At 32.2% G+C, this 14,605-nt stretch overlaps 1 long non-coding RNA gene across 1 annotated transcript; it reads left to right on the top strand.

The window, feature by feature from the left end:
* The first annotated feature begins 3,310 nt into the window (after positions 1 to 3,310).
* LOC113297332 lies at positions 3,311 to 6,094 on the top strand. The gene is made up of 3 exons (XR_003333451.1): positions 3,311 to 3,386; positions 4,625 to 4,866; positions 5,863 to 6,094. It is a non-coding gene; the product is annotated as an uncharacterized LOC113297332 (long non-coding RNA).
* Positions 6,095 to 14,605: the final 8,511 nt, after the last annotated feature.

Genomic DNA, 14,605 nt, shown 5'->3' with positions numbered 1-14,605 from the left:
GAATTAACATGACCGAATGGATCTTCCTGTGGTTAGTCTTCCACATACGCATTTGTTTCGTTAACCATTCAGAAAATGCTTTCTTAAGCTTGAGAGAATTTTTGCTGACAATTTGTCTAATAATATATGTTCATAACATTATACTGTAAGACTTTCTTCATTCTGTGTTTAAGGTCCATGCAAAGGGTGAAGAATATTGATAACTTGAGAATTCCATATAGAACATTGTTGTAAATTTTATTATCATCTATTGACTTTGAAAAGAAATTCATTCTCATTTTTTTACACCCATTTGAAGCATTTCTGTTGCTGTAAATAAATCCAGTTTGATCAAAAATACTCGCTTTGTAATGGCAAGAACTCTTCGAATGATCCAAGATGAGAATGATGCTTACTCGCTTACGAGGTACGTCCCTTTGCTTCTCTAAACCTACTTTTTTTCATGTAATGTTGGGTCACTTTCACTCTACATAAAGCTATCTCAGCATAAGCCATTATCAGGAAGAATTTTTTGTAGAAATCTGGTAATATTGTGGAGCAGAATGGTCTATACATCTATCTTGGTATCACCAATTCAAATGGAAAATTTAATTCTAAAAGGAATTTTTTAGGGGTACTCATGGTAGAGTAATGAATTTGCATTGAAGGAAATATTTGCAGAAGAATGACTTAATCTGCTAATGTTGTTGATAATGATGGAATGCTTCGACTATGCAGCTACCAAGTATTCTTTTAGTTGAGATTTGTCATGATTCATACCACTTCGATGAGACATTGGTGTACAGTGATTATCATTCTTCCTGAATCAATTCATACCATATATGTGTGCTCAACGAGTACTTACTACGTAATATGGTAATTTATCTATATAAGGTCTGCAAAATGCTTGAGAGATTATTCAAAAAGCTGGCGACACAACGTCATGTTTTTTTTTCTTTTCTTTTTTTTCCGAAAATGTTAGGCATGTGAAATTTTTTATAATGCTCTACTGAAATGTTTTCACATATATGCTGCCATGTTAGTTAAATTTGCACCGCCATTGGATGATTCAGTTATTTTGTTTTTGATTTTTGAAGTCAATGAAAATTCTAAATAGACATAGTCTATCTTACTGTTGATATTGGTTTCAGGTCCTGGATGTTCATTGGTAACGTATAGTTATAGCGACATGGATCCTGTAATATGGAGGGAATTTTTAAAGTACTGGGAATATGGAGAATTAATTAGAGTTCCATTTTATGCAATTTTGAGTTGCTTGAGAAATTCTTTCCATTAATAAACTAACACAATTTGATAGGAGGCTTCTTAAACCTCCCTTTTCCTTTTTTTTTTTTTGTAATGCTGTTACACCTATCTACGATATACAAATTGTTTTTGTATTATGCCGTATAAAAGCAAGCACGATGACAACTTGATTCCGGATTCTCCATTTTTTTCTGTGTATGTTTTAGTCTTTTGATTTTGTCTCCACTAACGACTACTGAAATGCGTCTCGCATCATCGCCTCAACATTTTGCTTTTTTCATATGCAAAGACTTTTATCAGATTGACACTACTGTTGCTTCTGCCATCGTGTCTCGGCTCACTGGCAGTGTAATGAACTAATATGGAGCCGAACGAACATAAAAGCAGACAAAAGCAGACCCGATGCGAAGCACGGGTTACTATCTAGTTATTGTTTGAGTTTAAACTTCTTCACATAATAATAAGACTAACACAAAGGGTACCAGAAACCGCGGCAATGGTAGCCATGCATTAATTGGTACTCCTTGGTTGTAGCTCATCTTGGTAACTTGTTTTTTTTTGAAACTAATTAAAATTGAAGTTCAGTGGAAATATTGAAGTTCAGTGGAAATAAGGACTTGATGCAGATAATTGACTTAATTAAAATTATTAAACATATGGAGCAAGTGTGTATTTTTTTTATTATTATATATGTTAGTCTGTCTGATTAAAATTTTGTGTACTATCAATTTTATTTTTAATAAAAATGGTATGTACGGTATGAAATGCATATCTACATCTAATATCATATTTGTGATTTTGTACAGCAAAGGCCAGGAAGGGGAAGCAAGCACAGCTACATGTGTATAACTAATCACATGGGCCGCAACTTGTAGTAGCAGAGGAATTGAGACACAGTTGCCATCTCTTTCTCCATCCCATGTGATGATAAGTTGAGAGCTCAACCGCCAAACGCAAGCACTTCCTTGGTTCCAAAAGACACTAAAATCTACAGGTGGAGTGGCAGTAATGGAAGAAACTGAACGTATATAGGCACTGTTTGGTTGATAGGGCACAACAACCATCCTTCTCAATAAAAGCCCGAGCCTTATCTGTTAAATAGTGTCTAGCGATTTATTAAAATGTATTTCATGTTTTACCTAACAAATCTGGCGTTCAACCTCTAGCTCCAAACTCTTTCTCTTCTCCTCTCTAAACCTAAAAAAAGTGGGAATGAAGTGTTTGACCCCCTCCTCACTCTATCTTACTCTCTCGATCTTGGGCTTGAGAAGAGTTTCCAATTTTCGAGCCCACTTAAAAGAGAAGGTCAAAACAGAAAATGTCAATGTCATCAAAATAAATTCATTTATTGACGTCATTTAAACAAAATAAAATATTCCCAAAGTAGCCTTTTTTTCGTTTTTCATTTGTGAGAAGATGCTAAAACAGAGACGAGAGATGGAGATGGATCGAGATAAAGAGAGAGATATTGAGAAGTACAGATCGAGAGAGAGAAAATGAGAGAATGGTTACAAATTTGATTTTGAGTTTTCTGCTTCCAATCTAAATTGATTAAAAGGATATAAACAATAGATTTGTAAGATTAGATCCAATCTTATCAATTTTAGACTGCTAAAGTTGCTCCTGATGGTGATGATTTTGATTCATATTATACTCGTGTTTAAGGTAATTTTTAAAATATTTGCTTAATTTATTGTGAAATTTAAGTGATTCTTCAATTATAAGCGCATTTGTCATCACATTTTGGTATATGAAACTTGTTTATGTATGTATTTAGGGTTCGATTAAACTATTGGATCTCCATCATCACCTTCGAATATGATATCAATAACGTATTCTCTAATTCGTGATTTTGGATTTGGTACTTATGAAGATAAGATTTCAATCTAACAATTGTTGAAATTCACTTTACTAATTGTCATGTTTTGAATTTGGGTGACTCAGCCTCCAATTGTTGTTTCAATTATTTTAGAAAAGTATTTGATGAATGTATACTAATTTTGATTTTGATGGTTGTTCACAAGATTTTTTTAGGTGTAGATACTATCCAAGAAACTGAGGAGATAATTAACGAAATGAAAGAAAATGACCCGATGCGGCTACTGAATCTAAAGGTTCTAAGGATAGTGTGTCGTATCCAGGTATTGTTCATGATTTTCTTTTATCTTTCGTGGTCGTCGTTTTCATATCTAGAGATGTTGGCCAGTTCGAATTGTTTTTGTGGTGGATTTGTGATAATGAGATAATGAAGATGTAAAATGTGGTGATTGTTGTTGCTGACATTAATTAGATTATTGATGCAATTGTGGTGATTCGTGAAACTTTCTGAAGGTATATATGATTTTCATTCTATGAAGACATTAATCACACCTTTTTTTGTGTATATACTATTCACACAACTGATTTTCTGTAGAAAATATAGACATGTCAACATAAACATGCATACAAAGATAGGAGCTGAAACATGCATATCAACTATTTTCCATACCTCATGATTTAACGCATTCATGTCTTTCAGTAATTGAAGACATAAGCAGAGATTTTTCTTTCACAATCTTGTAGTCATTGGAATGTCCAAGGTTAAGTGTTATGCTAGTGATCCATACTTAGTTGCAGAATCACTTCGGTCTCTGTTAGAAAACAAAACATAGAAGGTGATTCCAAAAGTTGCTTAGGAAATCATCAGTTAATGATAATTAAGTCTTTAGTAGGTGTTAATCTTTCTTTCTTGTCCTGCTAAATGTTTTGATTTACGAAATGATTTACGCGCTAGGCTTTTAGGACTAGCCCCTAGGATTTTACAAAGATCAATTCCCTTTTGGTACGTTTTAAACCTACGCATCTGACTGAATTTGTTGATGTTTCTGCACAAAATGAATTTGTAGATATTTTCTGCTCATACCAGATCTTGTGGATATTCTATGCACATAGTGAACTATGAATATATTCTATAAAGACTAAAGCAAGTTTTTTTTTCCACTCCCTCTTGGTATCTCTATGATTTTGTTCAATTTCTAAATTTACACATTAGACTGGATTTGTTGATAATTTCTACACAAAATGAATCTGTGAATATTTTCTGCACATAGGAAACTACGGATACCTTCTGTACAAATTAACAGTCTCGAATATGTAGTTCTTTGTTAGGACAATGTACTGACCATTAGTATTTGATTAGGGTTAAATTATCATACTCTTTTAAGCAGTTGTCAGCTAATAAATATCATCCATATTTTTTATCTCTTATGCGTTAGTTAGATTTTATATGTGTGTATTTTCTCCACAGATTGAATTTTTGCATATCTTCTGCACATATTGAAATTGTGTACATATTCTTAATGTTGGTTCTGGCTCTAAGAATACTCTGTTGCATAAAAAGGTATTGCAGGTCCAACGAATCAATAATACATTCATTCATCTGTGGTGAAACTGGATCAAGGATTTTCTGCAAATGCAAGAAACCTCTTCTGCAACTGTATTTGATCCATTGCTGGATACAAGGCCCGTCCCAGATTGTTGCATTTATTTCAGTTTTCTGTCTTTAGGAACTATGCCAGTGGAGATGTGAAAACTGGATTCATGATCAAGCTTGGTATGATTGTATGAAAACTGAATTTACTAGTAAGTATGAAACTTATTATCGTGTTATACAAACTGTATGAAAATGCTTGAGTATGCATTAAACTCAATTTTCTGATATTTTCTGCACAAAATGAATTTGTAGATAGTGTGTCATATCCAGGTATTTTTCATGATTTTCTTTTATTTTTTGTGGTCATCGTTTTCAATCTAGAGATGTTGGCCATCTCGAATTGTTGTTATTATGGATTTTTGATAATGAGGTGATGAAGATGTAAAATGTGGTGATTGTTGTTGCTGAGATTAATTATATTATTGAAGCAATTGTCGTGACTTGTGAAACTTTCAGAAGGTAGATATGATTTTCATTATGTGAAGACATTAATCACACCTTTTTTTGTGTATATACTATTCACACAACTAATTTTCTGCAGAACATATAGAGATATCAACATAAACATTCTTACAAAGATATGATCTTAAACATGCATATCAACTATTTTCCATACCTCATGATTTGACGCATCCATGTCTTTCAGTAATTGAAGACATAAGCAGAGAATTTTCTTTGAAGTACTTCCATTATCGACTAAAATTAACTAAAATTTATTCTATGAAGACATTAATCACTCAATATTCTAGGAGATTAAAGGAGTGGGAGAATGTTCTTGGTGATGTTGGCCAACAGTTTCTAGGAGGAGTCAATGTAGTTCGTGTAGCTGTAGATAAGCATTGCATCTACACCGGTTATCCATATCCAATCGTAAAGAGTGCTCCTTATCATTACATTGTTAAGGTTTTTTCCTGTCGAGGTAGTATGCACAGTTTTTTTCCTGTAGAGGAAATATACACACTTCTTCATGTGGAGGATATATACACACTTCTGATGTTACTTTGTATCTTCTTTTTTTGATTTTTTGTTGTTGTTTTTGTTTATAGTGTGCTTCGTTCGCCACGAAAACTTGTAAATGGATATTTTTTTTGGCTCATGTTTCTTAGAATGTTAGTAACTGATGAGTCCTTTTTATTTTTTTGTAGGTACAGTACACACTGTATATGTTTACATTGATCCTGGTTTTACAAGTGAGTGTTATCGTAATGCCTATTCACATCCAGCTGCTCTCATTCCTGATGTCAAGAAACCGAATGAAGTTGATGAAAGCACTAAGATCAACGCTCCTTCTGTTATTAAAGGACTTGGAAGACAAAAAAAAATAGGTATATACCTCGTTCTGAGAAGCCAAGAAAGAAACGGATGTGTGGTAACTGTAGAAAGCCAACTTTTCACAACAAGAGATATCCGGATCCTCTTGGTGAAGCTCCAATCACAACTGGTAGAAGAAAATGACATGGATTCGGAAAATATTTTGGCTTATAAGTGAATTTTTTAGTTTGAACTACATTTTTATATAGTTTTTTTTTATTGTTTTTGAGATGTTAAATTTAGCTTTTTACACATTTTTGTTTTTCTTTTCATGTTACTTTTTTGTTTACTTCAGAAGGAATAATTATTTTTTTTAGACTGGATTGGTTTTTATGTCAAGGTACTATGTGAAGAAATTATTCACGAAGTTTTTATGTGTAGGGATCATGCCCAACTTTATTCTTCTCTGTTTATTTTTGAATAGTTATCAAAGAAACTATTGGGATCAAAAATAAAAATTGAACGTAACATCTTTAACAAACTTGAAATGTATCTACAACTCTTTTTAAAATCAACTCTTTTTAACTTGCTTATATTATGTGCAGAAATTTACTCTGTGAACAATTTATCCACACGTTTTATTCTTTGTAGTAACTATTCATACATTTGTTTCTCTGCAGATTTTTCAGATATCAACATGAAAGTTTACACAAATCTACATGAACTAAAGCACATGTATCCGCACAACAAGTACCAATTAAACAACAAGTACAAATTACCTAAAATTCATTATGTGAAGATATTACTCACACCACTTTTTTGTGTAGATAATATTCACACAACTATTTTTCGCACATTTTCAAGTACAAATTATCTAGAATTCGTTCTTTGAAGATATTACTCACATATTCTAGTTGTAAATATTTCTGCCGCTCGCCAGTGGTACTTTTAGCTGGTAGATGAATGAACTGAAATTTCTCATCATGAAGATTGAACGAAAATAATATCTTCATCTCTTCATTAACAGTATTACACTTCACAACAACAACAACAACTACTACCCTGAAAGTTGAGTGCATGTGTGTGAAATCTGCATATTCTATTTGTGTATCCAATGGTTCCCTTTGCACAGACACACTAAACTAACCAAATAACTTTGTGACGTCGAGCCTCCATGATCAGATGCTGCAACTTATATTGGCTACCGTCTAGAGTTTATTGCCTCTTTGATATTGAAACTTCACAATGCTTCATATCTGAGATGAAAATCGATGAGGAGTTAACAACTTAACCTCGGTTTTAAGCAACATTATCTCAACCATCATAGTAGTTGGAGCTAGAAGAAGTCTCGAGTGATGATTATTGTTACATCCTTGACGAAAATTCACCATAATCTCCTTACTCATATGCATCGGTGTCCTGCATTCCAGTTTCCAAACCTACAATGAGTGACAAACTTAAGTTTACCAACTGTGATGATATACACAACTGAAAACCGTGAAGATGGTCAAAAAATATACACTTTTTGAAAATTCATTATGTGAAGATATTACTCACACCATATTTTTGTGTAGATACTATTCACACAACTTTTTTTTGCACATTTTCAAGTACAAATAAACTAAAATTCATTCTGTGAAGATATTACTCACTCCCAGTGGTACTTTTAGCTAGTAGTAATATCTTGAAAATGTGCGAAAAATATACTATCCTCAACTTGAAAATGTGCGAAAAATATACAACTCGAAACCGTGCAGGAAATATTCACAACTAGAATATGTGTAGGAAATCAACACTTGCACTCATATAAACGTACAAATTATTCAAACCATAAAACTAAGGATGAAGATTCTCCAATTTAGAATTGTTCCTCATATGCATTCTCTGGATGCAGCTTTTTATGAGTGCAAACAGTACAACGAAGTTAATTGGATTTTTTTTTTTTTTTGAAAACTACTTGTTCAAGGTTATGATATAACAACTTAACATCAAACAGTACACGGTCGAGTCACACAACATATACGGGCAGAGATGTATTACTGAGTTTTTTATTTTTATTATATAACTACATAACAAACTCGATGCAAATCAAGCATTACTAGAAGTCGTTTTATATGGCCTAGATGCAGATGAAGCTACAAAAACAAATACAAACATTTTACTTTTATGACTAACAATAAGAACAACCTTAAGTCATCTTTGGATATATCCACAATTCATTATGTGCATGATTTATCCACAGTTAATTCTGTGCAGGAAGCATCCACAAGTTTGAGTTGTGAAGAAAAAATCCACAAAAAGAGAAAACAAGATCATTTTAGTATTTTTCTTTGCTAAATGTTCTTTAACATGTAATTGTTCAGCATCTAATAAACTTTGTTTGCTAGTACCATTCAAGATTTCTTCCTTTTTGATCTAGATTCAAATACTCCTAAAGAAACAAGTACAACTTCAATATATGCATAAAATATACTAATTAAATGATTATTACTTCCGGATAGGTATTACTTCCGCGATTTCTTCATCATTTGGTTTATTACTCTACATATTTTTTTGTTACCAATTAAATGTAAATGAGTTTATTTCTTCAGTTGATTCTTATATTGAAAAATAAAATCATGATACTAAATGTAAGATAGTTTTAGCATCAGTTATCCTATACATGATCCAAAACATAGAAAAACTTCATGTGCAGGGCATATTCACACATTTTTTTATGAAAATCGAGATGCAAAATTCATGTGTATAAAAAAGTCCTCGACTTCAAAATGTGCGAAAAATATACACAACTGGAAACCGTGGAGGGAATACTCACAACTAGAATATATGTAGGAAATTTTCACAATCATTATTCTTTGCAGCACATGAACAATCATCCAACACTCGATCTGCGGAGAAAATATGCACGACTCGATTTTGTGGAGGAAATATGCACGAAATCTAGTATAGCGGCAAAGTACAGTTGTATACCATGGGAATCTGGTATAACAATAAAAATAAGACATTAATAATACAACAGAGATAAAAAGAAAGAAAGGGAAGAGATTTTAGTACTACCTTTACTAACTGATTAAGGGTAAACCAGTTGCTAGTTAATACCCTTGCAAAAATTTCATCCCTATGATTCTTGTTCAGCTTGATATTCCTATCCACAAGAAGGTCAATTTCATATACAAAGATAAGCTCATACAAGATTACTCCAAAATACAAGATAAGGAAAGTGAACTATCAAGGAAAACTAAGAAAACACGTATAAATCAAAACTTACAAGTTTGTAAAGCACGTCCAATTCTATGGATTCAAGACGAGATCGCTCCAAATTTAACACAGTATAAGAAGAAAATATCCTACATAAATCCTTAAATGTCGACACTATAAATATGTGAAAAAATTAGTGCTTGATGTTGAAGAACCTAAAAAGGAAGAGAAAACAAAATCATTTAGTACCTTATTCTTCATCTGCTTCCATTTTTGTGTAGGTTATATTCACAAACACCTATTGTGCAGGATATATTCACACATTTGATTTTTGCTGAAAAATACCTAAAATTTAGTTTTTATGCGGGAAGAATCAACAAGAACAGAAAACAAAAGATTTTATACCTTCTTCTTCATCTGCTTCCATTTTTTTTCTCTTACATTTCTTAGATTTCTTCTTATTTGATGCTTCTAGCTACAGAAAGAAGCACAAATTTTAGTCCCTGTATAAGATACCCACAAATACAATGAATAATGTACAAATCAACAGATCTTATACCGTTTATTGCTTGTTTTTTTACTTGATCCTTGGTTTGTTCTTCATCTGATTATGTATTTTCTGAATCAGATTCAATTTCGACTTCAATTTCTTTGCTAATCATTTTAGATTTTTTGTTGCAGGGATCTGATTGAGATTTTGAATGAATACATTGATCTAGGTTTCTATCGATATTGACGATGAAGATTATAATGACGATTACAGAAGAGTCGGAGAATGATTTGTTTTTACAGAAGAATCATAGAATGGTTTGGTTTATCAAAAAAAAATTCTGGGAATGATTTTTGTTTTTGACAGTGAATAGTTACGAAGGAAGGAATGGGGACAACATAATTTCTTATTAGAGGATATTTTGGTAATCTAATTTTTCAATATATGCTAGGGCCTTTAGGATAATTTACATAATTATTTGTATAACCCTGGGGTCATAAGAGTAAGACCCATAATATATAGGGTCATAAGAATAATTTACTCAAAAAAAAAAACTCATCAACTTCTTCTTTCTTTGCTCAGATCTAGTCCTTTAGGGGCTAGATCTGAGCAAAGATTTGTTTGTTTTTTAGTGATTTAAGGTTTATTTTGTTGTTTTCAATAATATCTTCGCTATTAGAGCGATTTTTATCTTAGCTATTAGGGGCGATTTTATCTACACTTTCAGAGTGTTTTTTCTCACGGTTTGTTCGTGCTTGGTTATCTTGTTACAAGTACATCGGCGATTCGGCAGGGTAAGATCAAGTTTTTCTTCATTATAAAAATAGATCTACGTCTCCGGGTTATTCGCGGCATATGAAGAATTTTTGGGAAAATCACTCCTCAATCATGGGAGCATCTCTTTTTCTAGAAGAAAATCTATCAAAATGGTCGAATTATAAGAGTACCATTTCTTCTCCAATCTCAAAATACAAGACTTGGGTGCTATCGTTGTAGATCGCTCTTTCTCTTCGCGATTTATTTGCGCTTTGTATCTTTCTTTGTATTTATTTCATATTATGATATACTTGTTCTTCTTGGAAACCATCATGTAAACGTTTCTAGTTGGAATGAAATACTTATGATTTGATGATCAAAAAAAAAAAAAAAACTCTAGCTCCGGTTAACTAAGTGAGAAATGCAGAGAACTGCCGTAAATAATGTAATTTGCAGCCGTATGTATTACATATATGATGCTTCACTGTTCACTTGTAAGGTAAATACGTTTTGTCGTGTTTGTTAAAGGAATCAAAATAAAAACTTAAAACTTGTTACTAAGATGCTAAGATGGTATTAGTAAGATGAGATCATTCTTTAATTCCATTTCCAGGTGCAAACAGAGGTGTCGGTCAACCAAGATTGACCCTGGAGGAATGTATTCAAAGGGGCTTGCGCTGGACATGCTTACATGGAAGTCAGCGATCTACTTATCTGAAGCTTGATTGATACATCTTGGTTATAATTTCTAGCCTATACAACTTGACTAAAAGCTTTCGGATTCAGATTCGGACTTAGGCCTCCCCTTAGTTGTTTGAGGGATTTACTGTTTGGTCCAGAAAACCCGACCCGGGTTACTGGTTAGTCCAGCGTCAAAAAATATTTACTTCCTAGTCCAAAAAAGTTTTGAAAAGAGTAAAATTACTCTACTAACCCTAGTATATAACATTACCTATAATAATACATATATTACTACATATTACATATGTAGTATACTTGTATACTAGTAGTATGCTAGTAATAATTAGTAGTAACTAGTATGTAATATGTAGTAATAACATATGTAGTATGTAATATACTAGTAGTAACTAGTATGTAGTAATAACATATGTAGTATGTAGTATACTAGTAGTAACTAGTATACTAGTCTACTAGTAGTAATATGTTATGTATTGATACTACATATTGATATGTAGTATGTTATGTATTGATACTACATATTGACATGTAGTATGTTATATATTGATATGTAGTATGTTATGTATTGATACTACATATTGATATGTCGTATGTTATATATTGATATGTAGTATAGTATACTAGTTACTACTAGTATACTAGTAGGAATTAGTAGTAACTAGTATGTAGTATGTAGTAATAACATATGTAGTAATAACATATGTAGTATGTAATATACTAGTAGTAACTAGTATGTAGTATGTAGTAATAACATATGTAGTATGTAGTATACTGGTAGTAATATGTTATGTATTGATACTACATATTGATATGTAGTATGTTATGTATTGATACTACATATTGACATGTAGTATGTTATATATTGATATGTAGTATGTTCTATATTGATACTACATATTGATATGTAGTATGTTATGTATTGATACTACATATCAAAAAAAAAATTGTTATGTATTGATACTACATATTTTACTACTAGTACTAGTTACTACTAGTTTACTAGTATACTATACTATACTAGTATACTAGTTTAGTATAGGAAAGTAGTTACATAATTTACTAGTAACAATAAGATATTTTTGTTACTACTAGTACAATACATATTAATATGTAGTATCACCGTATTGATACTACTAGTATGTAGTAACATACTACTAGTAACATTTACATGTGTTGATACTAATTAGACATGGAAGGGTGTTTTAGGAATTTATAAAATACACTTTATAGTCTCCACGAAGTTTTTGGATTAGAGAGTAAATAATCTAGTCCAAAAACATGTTTTTGGACTAGAGAGTAAATCTTTTTTACGGGTGGACTAACCATTAACTGGGTCTACTAGAACTGGACTAGCCAATAATTCTTACTAGTTGTTTCCAACTCTTTGTGGTGGGTAAGTTTTTTCGAGCTATCTTTTCGTGAAAAAAAAGGGGGAAAGAAAGGAAAGGAAAGACACATTTGGCATATGCGATTTTGGTCTTTATGGATGCTTTCATGTGATATTATGATTCTGTCATCACTAGGTAGGTCACTATTGTCCAACTTCCAGTTTCAATATTAAAATGGGACACACTTTGCAAGGAAAAAGATGTTTCAACTTCCAATTACAAACTACCGGAAACTGTTTTAGAAGTTAGTGTTGTAAGTATCGTTGGATTTTTGCACGAGACTCATTTAGTAGATAATACATATTTTGAATCAAAACAAGACCTTCTTCCCACGTAATCCGGATGCCAAAAACAAACCACTTTCTCATTTTCTGAAGGAACACTCCACACTAGTAATGAAAGTCCCACGTGTAGTATGATGTAAACACTGACATTAGTGACTTCAGTATCAAGTTGTGCCAACCCGACACAATTACGGTATAGGTATTATACTGTAAGCGCGGTTAGAAATCTAAAACGACATTCGTTTTATATGCTCCATTATCGGTCATTTGAAAGTAGTGTGCTCCCTCCAATCAATCTGTCATATGAATAGAGAGAGACGTAGAGCTATTATGGCTTATGTGGTCTAAATTTCGATAAGCTGAAAATCTGTAGTTCGGCGAGGTAAAATTCAAGGCTGTTAAAGGGGTATCATATTGCTTGGGGTGTACCAATATACATATAAGATAAAAAAACAATTGCCTTTGAGTTAGTACGCCCCCAAGCAAAATGGTACCCCATTATCAGTCTTGGTAAAATTGTGGGGGTACTCTTTTTGAAGGGGAAAGAAAAAGTCGTTATTTTGAGAAGTTTCTCTTTTAACAATTGCAAGACTGCAACAGGTTTGCCATCTAAAATGGCGATTTATCGATACTAAACAAAAACCATCCTTCACTTCGACATGGTTTAATAGCTTCTTTTTGGAATTTGGAATCATTTGAGTAGCCTTAAAATATCGAATCAAACTAGAGATTTTCGTTTTTGGTCGCTACAGGATCAAAACAAAGTAACTATAAATATATGGGATTTGTGACAGATCAAAAAAAGGCTTCCATTGTTGTCCGACCCTGAAATTTTATATTCAGTGCTGAACTCAGCCAGATTTGAGATGCTCTCACTTAGCCTTGGCTTGATTCGGCAAGTTTTTACCAGTAAAGAAATTTTTTACCAGTAAAGAAATTAAACAGGGGCATATTAAGCAACAAAACATACTGTAAACATTAAACTGTAAAACTAAAATGTCTAAGATCTGACTATTTTTTTCCCAACTTATCTCAATTAAAACTATAAACATCACTACTAAAAAACAAGAATTAAAAATATAATAAACGGTCAAAATCTTAAACAAACAGAGTGTGAAGGAATAATCAGAGATCAAAACAAAGTGTTCTCATGCTTAAGTACTTGTATATACTCATGTGACAATAATAAAATGCAAAGCTTAATATTCATTACTAGTTTTAATTAGATCTTCTTTTCCGGGGTTACGAATGGAATGTAACATGTGATATCTTAAGAATGTTGTGTTCTTATGAAGCAACTTAATTTGGTTGTTACAATTAAAAATTGTGATTTTGAATCACAAACACCAATTTGGTAGACCAGATTCATTTTCCATTTTGTGGTATATAAAATATATACCAAATCCAATCTAATTGTGAGATTTTGCTCTCAATCTTGGACCTTCTTAAAAGATATTTTTTCACTTGCATTTTGGAGAGCAAAGAGTTATTTTTGGTAGACAGAACATTTGTGTACTCACTCATTAGGTGGGTGAGCAATGCAACCTTAGCCAGCCATTTAGGATCTCCCCGCTTGCTATTTAATTTAATAATAATACAAAAAAAAAGAAAAAAAGGATTATCATGAAGCAATGCCCTTTAACTATATATCTTATTTGATAGTAAGAATCTTTTTTAGGACCGGTTAGCAACTTTTGGATAAAACGTTCATAATGGTTGCAGGTGTTAAAATTCTAACAACCACATTCAATTAGAGATGAACTCACTACTAAGTTAAAACACCAATATCCATATATAACAGAAAAAAATTGTACTTTATTTG

The sequence above is a fragment of the Papaver somniferum genome, chromosome 7 (assembly GCF_003573695.1).
Source record: "Papaver somniferum cultivar HN1 chromosome 7, ASM357369v1, whole genome shotgun sequence".
NCBI lineage: Eukaryota > Viridiplantae > Streptophyta > Magnoliopsida > Ranunculales > Papaveraceae > Papaver > Papaver somniferum.
The sequence above is the reverse complement of the archived record's forward strand: the minus strand, read 5'-3'. Positions and strand labels throughout refer to the sequence as shown.